This window comes from Corvus brachyrhynchos, unplaced genomic scaffold (assembly GCF_000691975.1).
Source record: "Corvus brachyrhynchos isolate BGI_N302 unplaced genomic scaffold, ASM69197v1 scaffold671, whole genome shotgun sequence".
NCBI classification, from domain to species: Eukaryota; Metazoa; Chordata; class Aves; order Passeriformes; family Corvidae; genus Corvus; species Corvus brachyrhynchos.
The window spans coordinates 1,381,158-1,391,838 of record NW_008236441.1 but is presented as its reverse complement, the minus strand read 5'-3'; the positions used below and the strand labels follow the sequence as shown (position 1 = coordinate 1,391,838).

The window sequence follows — 10,681 nt, the reverse complement described above, 5'->3', positions numbered from 1 at the left end:
TCAGCAGGAGGACTGATGCCACCTGCAAAGTTGTGCTTCTTCTCCAAAACAGGTATTTTGGGAAGGGCTAGGGGAAAGGGTGAGAGGGGCATCTTTTACTCCAGATTACTGGCAGCATTTCTCCAGCTGCTGGCTGTAGGACAGCCCCCTGTGTAGGAGAGGGCTGGTGTCCGAGGAGGGCACGGGAACCACTGCATTGCCCGGATCACTCCTGCAGCATTCAGCCACTAGATGCCCCTGCAAGCCACGTAGTCTGCTGGGCAGTGCCGGCTGCCGCAGGCAGGAGAGACAAAGCTGAGGCAAAACCCAAGGAAAAGATGGAGTCTGTTCGTTGCCAGGCGTGTTGACAGCGTTACCTCTGTAACCAGCACTACCGTGTTGTAACAAGGGAGAGGGGATGGCCCAGAGTGGTGATGGATGCCCCATCCCTGAAAACATTCTTGGTCAGGTTGGACTGGGCTCTGAGCAGCCTGGTCTGGTTGAAGATGGTATTGGACTAGATACTCTCTAGAGGTCTCTTCCAACACAAACTGATCCATGACTCCATGCGTGTGCAAAAGGACTTCAGAACCAATCCAAAACTCAATGGCCCTTGATCTGCCCTGTGCCATTGCACAAGTGAAGGCACATCTCCTTTGGCACTGGCCAGGTTACAGTGCAGAAGAGCCAGACAGGGGGATGGAAAAAGCCAACAAAGGCTGCAAAAGGCTCCAGGTATAATTTCTTGCACTATGTAGCACCAACTCATTTCCACAGATGCTCTGGATGCTGCCTGCCCAGGGAGTGGGATGTTATCACATGGGCTAATTATTGCTCCCAGCTCAATGCTTCTCAGGCCCCCATTTATTTTACATACCATTAGCAGGGTAACAAAGCCCCTTCAGCTTTTGCATTCATCTTTCCTCCATAAGGAATTCCTGGCTCCACGCTGCAGAGGGAAAAGAAAGAAAAAGTAACCTTACATCTGTGTCCACAGGTATTTCTGGCCCTAGGTGCTGTCATCTTTAGGAATGAGGCACTCGGGTTTGGTGCATCTGTGGCCATGACCAAGGTCAAACTAAGAGTGGGGACAGAACCCTTTACTTTCCCAAAGCCTGTTTTGGAGGGGCTGGGCTTTATTTTTTCGGCAGTGTTGTTTTCTTTTTCAATTCCTTTGCAGATCTCTGTTTTTTGCAGAGATTGTCCAAACCTTGTGTGTCCCTGTGGGTGGGGCAAGCACGGGTTTCCATACGAATTTCAGCTGCAAACGTGGCGACGAACCTCTGAGCCCTGGGAGCAAGGGAGCTCCGGCGGCTGGAGCTGGAGCCCCGCCGATGGAGGGGCTGGGCAGGAAGCGCCTCCTGACCCATTTGGGCTCTCCTGGTGTGTCCACGATGCTCCTAGCGGGATCATCCATCCCTCATCGGTTACTCGCGCTTTTCCCACAGTCCTACACTTGGAGTCACTCTGTCAAAACTCGGTGGCACTATGTGGGCATTGCCCTTGTCCCCAGCACCTTGTCCCTCGTCCTCCGCTTCCCTCTGCAGCCTGTGGGAGCGCGGCCACGTCTCCCCAGCACAGGAGGGTGACAGGGGACACGCTGCAGGGATCCCAAGGCCACACCATGACCCCGCTCTGTCCCTGCCAGCACCTTCTCCGCGCTGTGGTTCCCCACCACCCTCCTTGGCTCACTGCCCCCTCTGCAATGCAGCCTCTTGTAAATATTTGCCAAAAAAAGATCCTTAGTGATAAGAGAGCCGGAGGCTTCTCAGGGTGACTGCAGAGGGAGGATTAGGGCTGTCTGGGCAGGGATGGGCGCTACGGGAGGCTGTTTCCATGGGGAGCAGGAATCCGGCTCCGCTGGTGGCCGTCCTGCCGCACGGAGCCCCCGGCATCCCGCTCCCACAGACGCTCGGAGCCACAGGGATTCCGCTCAAAGGGACACACGTTCGCCTCCGGTTCATCCCAACCCCGCGCCCGGCTTGCCCGCACCTCTGAGCAGAGCAGCAGCCCTGGCCTTGGGGATGCCGCCTCCAAAGGGAGCCCTTCCCGCTAAATCAGCGCTCCCAGGACCAGGACAAGCCCTGCCCGCCCAGCAGGGGAGCTCGCCCAGCACATCCCCCGGAGGATGATTGCCAGGGTGGGCTTGGAAGGGACGTTTCCCTTCCCGCTGCCCTGCACCAAGGACGGATATGGAAAAACCTCTGGAAGAAGAAAACTATCATTCCTTCCCCCACCCTTTTCCCTTTGTTTTTGCTGTTTGTTATTTTTCTGTAATCCCGCTCCCTGGCAGAACCTACCCTTTCCCATCCTCACGGCCCGCCTTGTCCCCGGGCTGGCGCTGACGGCTACAGGGAACAATGTGGCTTTGAGGCTCCCGGTGTGTGCAGGGGAGGGGACGGGATGCCGAGCTCTGAGGCGGCTGTAATCCCCCTTTAATTGCTGGATAAACACAACCAGTGATTTCCATGGATTGGCATAGCTGGGCGCATTGTTTTCTGACTCCAAGAGGAACTTTACAACTGAAAAAAAGCCCATTTTCTTCTTAGACGGACTAGCATACACCCAATTATCTGTATGTCAGCAGAGGTGCTATAATTTACAAAACACAGTTAATACCAGAAAACCACTACTGTGGCAACAAATAAACTAAAAAAAAATATTACATTTTAAAAAAAAAGAAATTTAAAAAGTTGCTTTTGATTCATTTAGTCGGGTTGTTAAAATCCCACATAAGCCAACTACTGTGAAAACTTCCTTCTCGTTATAAGTGTAGACTAGACTGAAAATAGGAGGAAAAGGTATTTTCCTCCAGAAAGTGCTGATACACAATTTTGGTTTTATCAGAGTTTCACACAGGAGAAAAATATTTTTCAGCAAAATACCATGACTTAAAAATGTGCTACTGGGCTTCAGGTTTTGTCCCTTAAGGCCTTTATTTTTTCCACATTTTGTTTTGCAGCCTAAGTTTTTTTCACCCAAATTCGTAAGACCTCGAAAGCTAAAGACTTTCCTAGCTTAGCACAGCCACTCTGTTTGGGAAAGCTGGGAGCACACCCTGGGAGCCGCAGGTTGCAACAAAAGCTGGTCCTGAAAGGAGAATGGAAGCAGAAGGTACTGGAAAACCACAGTTCCCATGGGAAATGCTAATGCTTTTTGCACAAAAAATACTTTGGTTTTCAGCCAGCACAGCTTGGTTGTCAGTAGCCTGATAATAAATCCCAAGATCTGGGGTAGAAGGCAGATGTGCACATGGAAAGGGTAATTTTTAGTGAAAGTCCCCCCCGCCTCCCCCCAGCTTTGCACCAAAGGAAAATCTGATGAGCTGTATTTCTGGGAGAGTCCTGTGAAATCTCAGCTTCATGGTGACTTCATTACTCACCACATCAGAGTCAGGAGTCATCCTTGAGGGCCCCTTCCAACACAAGATATTCTGTTTCTATGATCCAGAAGGGCTTGGATGTGGCACTTTGAAAACCTACAAATTTGTATGGATATGGAGTTAAAGTAGTAGCCAGACAAGTCCAAGCCTGTGAGTTTTGTGTGTGCACACATCCCCAGCCATCTCAGGTGTTGTGGTGACCTGTTCAGGGCAACTGGCTCTGTCAGAGGGCCTTGTACCCTTATTCATCCACCCCTACAAAATGTTGCTCCCAGAGTTACTGAGATCTTCTGACTGGCTACTGTGGGGGTTGGTAGTGGTCCAGGTTAGTACCTACTCTAGGAGATCAGGGATTTTCTCTAGGAGAACTTCATCTTGGTTACAAAATTAAGGCATTATAGGAAATGGTGTAGAAAAGCTGAGAAAAATACTCCTCAGGTTTGCACAGATTAGAAAAAAAAAAATCAAAGGAGAGAGATTTGAAACCCAGGGTTACATATCAATACACAAAATGACCAAACACTATTTCCTATACAACGTAGCCCAGTTTGAGCAACTCCCCTTGTGCAATGTTGTGCCCAGGATCTCTCTAAGGCAGGACGAGAACTCTGGGTCTCCACAGGGGCTGTGGCAAGAGCAGCACAAGCACATGTGGCAAGGTATAAGGTGTTCCCTCTCCATTTGAGTTATTCCAGCTAAGTGGCTGGAAGTTGAGGGCACACCCATTTTCATGAGTCGTGATGAGGAAAAGCCATTGCATGTCTGGTCTGTATGATACCAAGTCAAGCTGATCCATGGTTTGGCCCTCAGACTCAGAAGCAGCATTGGCTTCTGGGCAGCTGGGAAGATGGATACAAAATACCAGGGATGGGATATTAGTTACCAAGACAGAGGGATACAGGCTCTCCAACAATTAAGGATGTGGCTGTTGTAAAAGGACAGGTTTTGGCTACCTTGCAGAAAGTTTTAAAAAGTTGCATTTTTCCTGTTGTTGCACCGAAGTTTCACTTATTCTGAAAGGTTTAAGGAGATTGCTGGGAAAAACCTTGGTGAATTCCTTTTTGTGCATATGCATTTCACATGCACATAAAATCCATCAGAAATTCCCAGTTCCTTTGGACAAGCAGGTAATTACCTACTGGGGATTCACATGTTGGCCTTGCCATGCCTTGGGAGACAGCGCTGGGACAGGCTTTATCATGCAGGCTACAAACAAACAGCTGCTCTACAATAGAACCCACCATGCTCAAAGCTGAGAGCAAAATGTATTCACTGTCATCCCTGCCTCTCATGGAAAATTGTTGAAAGCGAGAAGTATTAAATCATTATATGTCCTTAAACAATAAGCAAGCCATAACTATCAAGCCATCACATTTGGAGGGGTAAAGGCCTCTCTCTGAAATCCTTGAGGTGCTGCACATGAAGGCACAGCCCCGACCACTGGACTGTGTGCCGAGGGCAGAAAGGATCCATGTAGGGAATTTTGCAGTGTGTCCTTTCCTGACCCTCAGGAGATGGGCTGTTTGGCAACACAGGGCACTCAGTGCTCCCAGAGGGGATCTGGGCTGTCTGCATCTTCCACAGCCATGGAGGACTGCTCTGGTGGGTTTGCCCCCTTCCCTGTTCTCTGGAGTGAGGCTTTCAGGGATAAGCTGGAGACTACACTGATGCAGGGCTCCTCTGCACATTTTCATTTGTAAGCCACTGAGCTGGTAATTCCATAAGCCATAATTAGACGTTTTTCTGACGCCTAATCCACTCCTGTGTCTGTTTTAATTTCCCCCCTCGAAGGTGCCAAGGTGGACGACAGCGCAGCCATGCTCTCCTTATCCTCTGCTCCCCGGCCTTGGGTCGCAGCTTTCCAAGCTCAGGGAAGGGACACTCCAGCAGTGCTGGGAAAAGAGACAAGAGCCACGGGTGTTGGAAACTCAGGGCTTCAGCAGGGCCCTTTCCCTCTGCTCCTGCATGGGCATACAGCCAGCTATTCCCAGCTTACTGTGGGGACCCCAGTTCCCACTCTAAGGCAGGAACTGGAGAGGAAAGCATTGTTGTACAGCACAAATTGCTGGACATAAGCAAGAAGCAAAGGCTGGGGAAAACCAACCAAAGTGAGCATTTCCGGGCATGACTGCTCTCATGGCACAGGAATGCAGGCAGTAACATGGCAGGAACTCTGGAAACCCCTCCTTTCCAGCAGGTTCCTTCTTTTTTTCCTTCCTTTCCTTCTTTTTTTCTTCATTAAACAAGCCCAAGCTTACAGAACGTGCTTAGCTGAACTCAATCAGATTTTGCGGGTTTTGCGTGTTGGAGACTTTGCTCTTCAGCATTGCCACAGCCCCACCCAGCCCATGGATGCCCCTCTGTGTGCCCCCAGTCCATCCCAGCAACCACACTGGCACTGCCCAGCACACGTCCCAGCCTTGGGATGGTTCAGGACTGCACCAGGTAAATACAACTGCCAGAGTCATTGATGTGGGTTTTCTCCAAGCGAGCCGAGTGTTTTTTGTTTCTGGGTTTGAATGTCAGATCACTGCAGCTCATTTCATCGGTGCATTACCAAATTCCTTTCTTTCAGGTAACAAGGTGTAACCAAATCAGGGCTAAGAGGATTAATGAAGATGTGTGGCACCTGAGCCTGAAATAAGCTCAGGTGGGAGCAAACAAAAATTCATCATCTAATGACCAGATATCCATAAAGGGCTCACTATTTCCAGAAGAGCAGCCAAAATGCAGTGTCAGATGCTATCAGCAGCCCGTATGAATCATCCCTGCAGTGAGGCTGTAGAACAAGGTGTTGGTTTGCTATGTTCTTGCTTGATAAATCACAACCTTACAAATCCAGGGAAGGCAGGAAAATGTCAAGATTTCCTAACATACGGATTGGGGTCTGACCTATGGAAGGTGTCTTTCTTGAAGCCCCAAATGGAAAGGAGGGTCTGGCTGGACAAGAATGGGATTCATGAGTCTGGTCTCAACGACAAACCATCAGATTACATGGACAATTGAATTCTTTTATCCTTTTCCTGTGAAAATGGAGACAAATTCTCCTATATCTCAATGATTAATATCTAATACTGACCACAGGGAACCTCGGTACCATGGTGATGTGTCTGCGCAAAACACAGGATGGAAGAAAGATGCTAAATAAATAGACAAAGAATTCAGTCCAGAGAGAAACAGAGTTGTGGAAAACATTGAGGGAGATCACTGGAGAAGCAGCAAAACTGTCAGCTGAGCTAAGACAGTGGTCATGAGGGGACTGTCTTGCTGGCTTACAGGCAGAACTTGACCCATGGATTAGACAGCCGCATGTGGAATTAGGAAGAGAGAAGACAGCTGGGATATTAAAAGGGTGAGATTTTTGTCCCCATGAAGCACCACCTCTGCAAACAAGGAGGTAAGAGGGGCCAGAGGCACATGGGATTGGCCCTTGCACTGAGTGTGATCAGAAAAGCTGAGAACTGTGGATGAGGAAGGAGATGTTAATTTACCCTGAGACTAGCAGGGACCCACCCACGAAGTATCAGGTTGGTTTTCTGAAGGGATTAAGGAGTCCTCACCCTTTTGGGAATTCTCTGCGCTGTTTTTGTTGGTGTCATCCAACAAAGGTGTGGCATCAGAGAGGTCACAGGAGAGGTGAGCAATGTGTGCTTTGCTTTCCCTGGGATGGAGCAACCACAGCAACCAGGCCAGGTGAGTCAGGAGAAGGGTAAGATAATAGGAAAGACCTGGAATGTGCATCAGAGCTCAGTCCCTTATAATCTTTTATACTGAACACTGATGTCAGTAACTTTTGAATTCTCTCTCTTCAATTTTGGTAGAATAAGCCCCAGGAAAAAGCAAATGAACTCTTCCTCAAAGAACCAGTTTGCCCTATGGCTTTGCATGGGTTAGAGATTCCCACCCTTCCCTCAGGGCTTGAGTCTGGCACTGCTCGTCCCCAGCTGGGGAGATCATGGCCACAGAAAACCCCTTTCTCCTTCAGTAGCAATGCCAAGGAGTAAAAGGAGTGATTCCAGAACACAAAACCAGTAGAAAAGGGAAATTCTACAGGCTCCTGCCCACTGGATTTGAAGGGGAGTTGCGATGACGACAGGGCCACTCCTCTTGGTATTGCCAGGTAAGGGCAATGGTCACATATTGTGGCTTATGAGGTTCAGATTGGATATTACAAAGAAAAATTGGACTAGGAGGGTAGACAGAGCTGGAACAGGTCACTCAGAAAGTGGTGACATCCCCACCCACAGCAGTGATCAGGCTCTGGGCAGCCAAAGCCCCATCTGACATGATCTGGTATTGGAGACAGTCCTGCTCCAGATGGGAGGTTGGATTACAGAGGTCTGTTCCCACCATCACTTCTATGAGACCCTGGGGGAAGGAATAAAGCAAAAGTGGCATAAAAAGAATAATCCTTCCTATTTTGAAGCCATTTGGGATTTTGCGAGTCACCAAATATGTATTTTCACACAATTGAGGACGCTGCCACACACCGGTGAGTAAGTGCAGCATGGGCTGCCAGTTCTCTTGCATCTCCCATCTCATCTTAGGAAGCAATGGGGGACAGCTCCTTCCCAGTCCTTCCCAGTAGGCAGAGGGTTTTCTTTAGATAAGTAGATTGTGCCTTCTGGAGAACTGCTGGAAGGGCCCAAGTAGCCCATTTTCACTACTGACAGGTCAGAGACTCAGGTGTTTTGATTCCCAGGCATTATCCATTATCCTTTTTTTGATCACCTGCACAGAACCTTTTCATGTGGCACTCACTGACAGAGGTCTCACCAGGCAACTGGGAACAGGTCATTTAGAAGCACAAGATGACAACCCAGTTTTGCTGCTCCCATGGTGATACTCCAGATAACACACTTTGTAACTTCTAAAGATGCTCCTGTGTTGCTGCCACCAAAAAGCCACACTTAGAGTCTTTACATGACAGAGAAAGAATGGTTTCATTATGAGAAAACCAGTACATGCAGCAACAAGTGACTGGGCACATGCTCAGCTGTTAGCAGCTCTGCCGATGCCACTGGAAATGACTGTGGGATTTTTTAAGGACACATCAAATTGATTTGGATCTGTTAAAACCTAACGCCTTGATCTCCATCTGTGTTTTGAGTGTCCCTGCTGGAGGAGCAGAGGGAAGAAGAAACACAAGCAGAGAACAGGATTTTCCTTGCCTCATCCCCACCAAGTGTATTTGTTTAAACAAGATGGGTGGAACCGAAGCCATGCATGGGTGAAACTAAAAGGAGTCAATCTCTGTGCCTGAGCACTTCATACCAGCACATTTGCTCAAGTGTGTTTTCCTGCAATGCAAAAGCCCATGGAGTCCTCACAGCTCACCCAAGGCAACACCTTCTTCCCTCCAAAAATTTTTCCTTACCACCCAGGCTTTGAAATTTACTCTTTTTTTCCCCAGCTGCTAGTTTACTTCTCCCTGCCTCTAGTTTTCCAGGCAGTGGGTTTACCTTCCTCACATCACACAGCACCTTTTAAAACAGGTGGGATGGGGTGGGGATCCCAGTCTGTGCCAGTGCTCACAGGTAACACCTCAGCCCCAGCCTGATTTCCCAGCCCTTCCTTTACGGTCTCCCCACAAAGAGGACGAACAGGTCTGTAGCTCATCCCCTGCTCCACCATAGCTCATTCCACCACTTTCACAAATTCCATCTAATAAATGGGTTGGGTGGATAGAAACCTTCACACATTATTAATGTGCTTATTTTCAGCAGTAAAGTAATTCTGCAGGAATTCAGCCACGTACAAAACGTCCTTCCCCTCCCTTTGTTGTCTGTGAGCAGATCTCTGGACCACATTATGTACCTGCTTCACCCTTCCCGGACTGGGGGCTGGAAAACCTGCTCAGCGTTCCCTGCAAAGAGCATCTCAGATGTTATTTACAATAATGGGAGATCTGTCCAGTGCCACTGGATTCTGTCAGACAGAAGTTAATTAGGACTTTTGAGGTCACTGAGCCCAAGCTGAGCCCAAAGGAAACCAAACCAGGGCAGACACAGCTTTCCTTAGACTGGAGAAACTCCCCTGGAATAGTTTGCTAGTAAATGGGTGACACGAGCCCATCAGGAGTCTGACAGCATTGCTCCAACATGACTCAAAAATACTCCAGCACTTGCATGTGCCTCCACGGAACGTCTTACCCCACCACTGAGAAACCCTGCTCCCACCACCAGCCCCACGCAGAGTTTTACAGTGATATGTGATGAGATATCATAAAAACCAGGACTCATGCGGATGGAGAGTTTGGAAACATGTCCTTGGTGAGTAAACACTCTTTTCCTTAAAACAAAACCAACCCCAAAACAACAATAAAACAATTTATTCACACTCTTGGGAAAATGCTAATTAAAGTTTACTTTAAAATACTAGCAGACACGAGTGTGGGCTGTAACAGGAACATACTGTGAAGTGACAGGTCTGCAATCATCCCATCCCTCAGCCAAGTCTAATTCATTCTGATCACACGAAGGTCCGAAATCCAGGGAGGCCTCTTGGAGCACAAGCATGTGCACTTGTGGGAGGTGCAAGAAGAGTCTCCGGAGCGCCGGAGGTGCGAGAGCGAGAACAGGTGTGAGAGCAGGGGTTAATAGAGGGGGATGCCGGGAGCCCAGCTCTGCAGCAGGCACGGGGAGAGCTCTCCCTGCTCCGCTAGGCAGCTTTGCAGAGCCCTCCCTCACGCTCCAGCTCGGGGAAGGAACCTCCTTCCAAGCTTTGCTTTATTCTAGAGCAGCCTGGCCATGGAGAACTGGAAAGAGCCGTGGCAAAGGCTAAACATGGCTTGGTACTGGAGGATGAGATGCCACGACTGCTTTGCCTCTAAGAAGATGGGCACAGACCATCACTGTGCCAAGTGGAATAACTCTCTAGGCCTTTAAGAGCTAACAAACCCCTTGTTCCTCGGTGAGTCCAACACTGCCCTGTAACTCATGAACCAGGCAAGAAAAGTTACTTGTCTTCTGCTTTAGCAAGGTTTTCACTCGTGCCAAGTGGCTGCAGCCACCTAAACAAACCCAAGCTTTCCAACAGGAGCAGAAGTCTTCCATGCTCCATAAATTATCTGGAGCCGGCTGTTAGATGAAACACCAGGCACCGGCAGAGCAGAAAAAAACCCTGTGAGGGTAATAGTGAAATAAAAATAAGCTTGTTCTAGTGATGCCCAGCTCCCCTGTTGCAATACCATGGCATTTGTGCCCAAGTAGGCAAAGGGTGTTGAGGAAAACGCTGATGGAGATGCTTTCCATGGCTTCACACCATGTGCTTTACTGTTCCTTTAAATTCCTATAATGTATTCCAGTCTGAGTAGGGAAA

At 48.8% G+C, this 10,681-nt stretch overlaps 1 long non-coding RNA gene across 2 annotated transcripts in view; it reads right to left on the bottom strand.

Moving 5' to 3' along the window:
- The window catches only part of LOC108449841, a 30,211-nt gene that overhangs the window by 14,571 nt on the left and 4,959 nt on the right, over positions 1–10,681 (bottom strand). Inside the window, exons 1-2 of one of the 2 annotated variants that reach the window (XR_001866133.1) lie at positions 2,280–2,489; positions 857–928 (exon numbers count right to left, since the gene is read on the bottom strand). This is a non-coding gene — a long non-coding RNA (uncharacterized LOC108449841). Of the gene's footprint in view, positions 1–856; positions 929–2,279; positions 2,490–10,681 lie in introns of those variants that run through there. The other variant, XR_001866132.1, reaches the window with a different exon arrangement.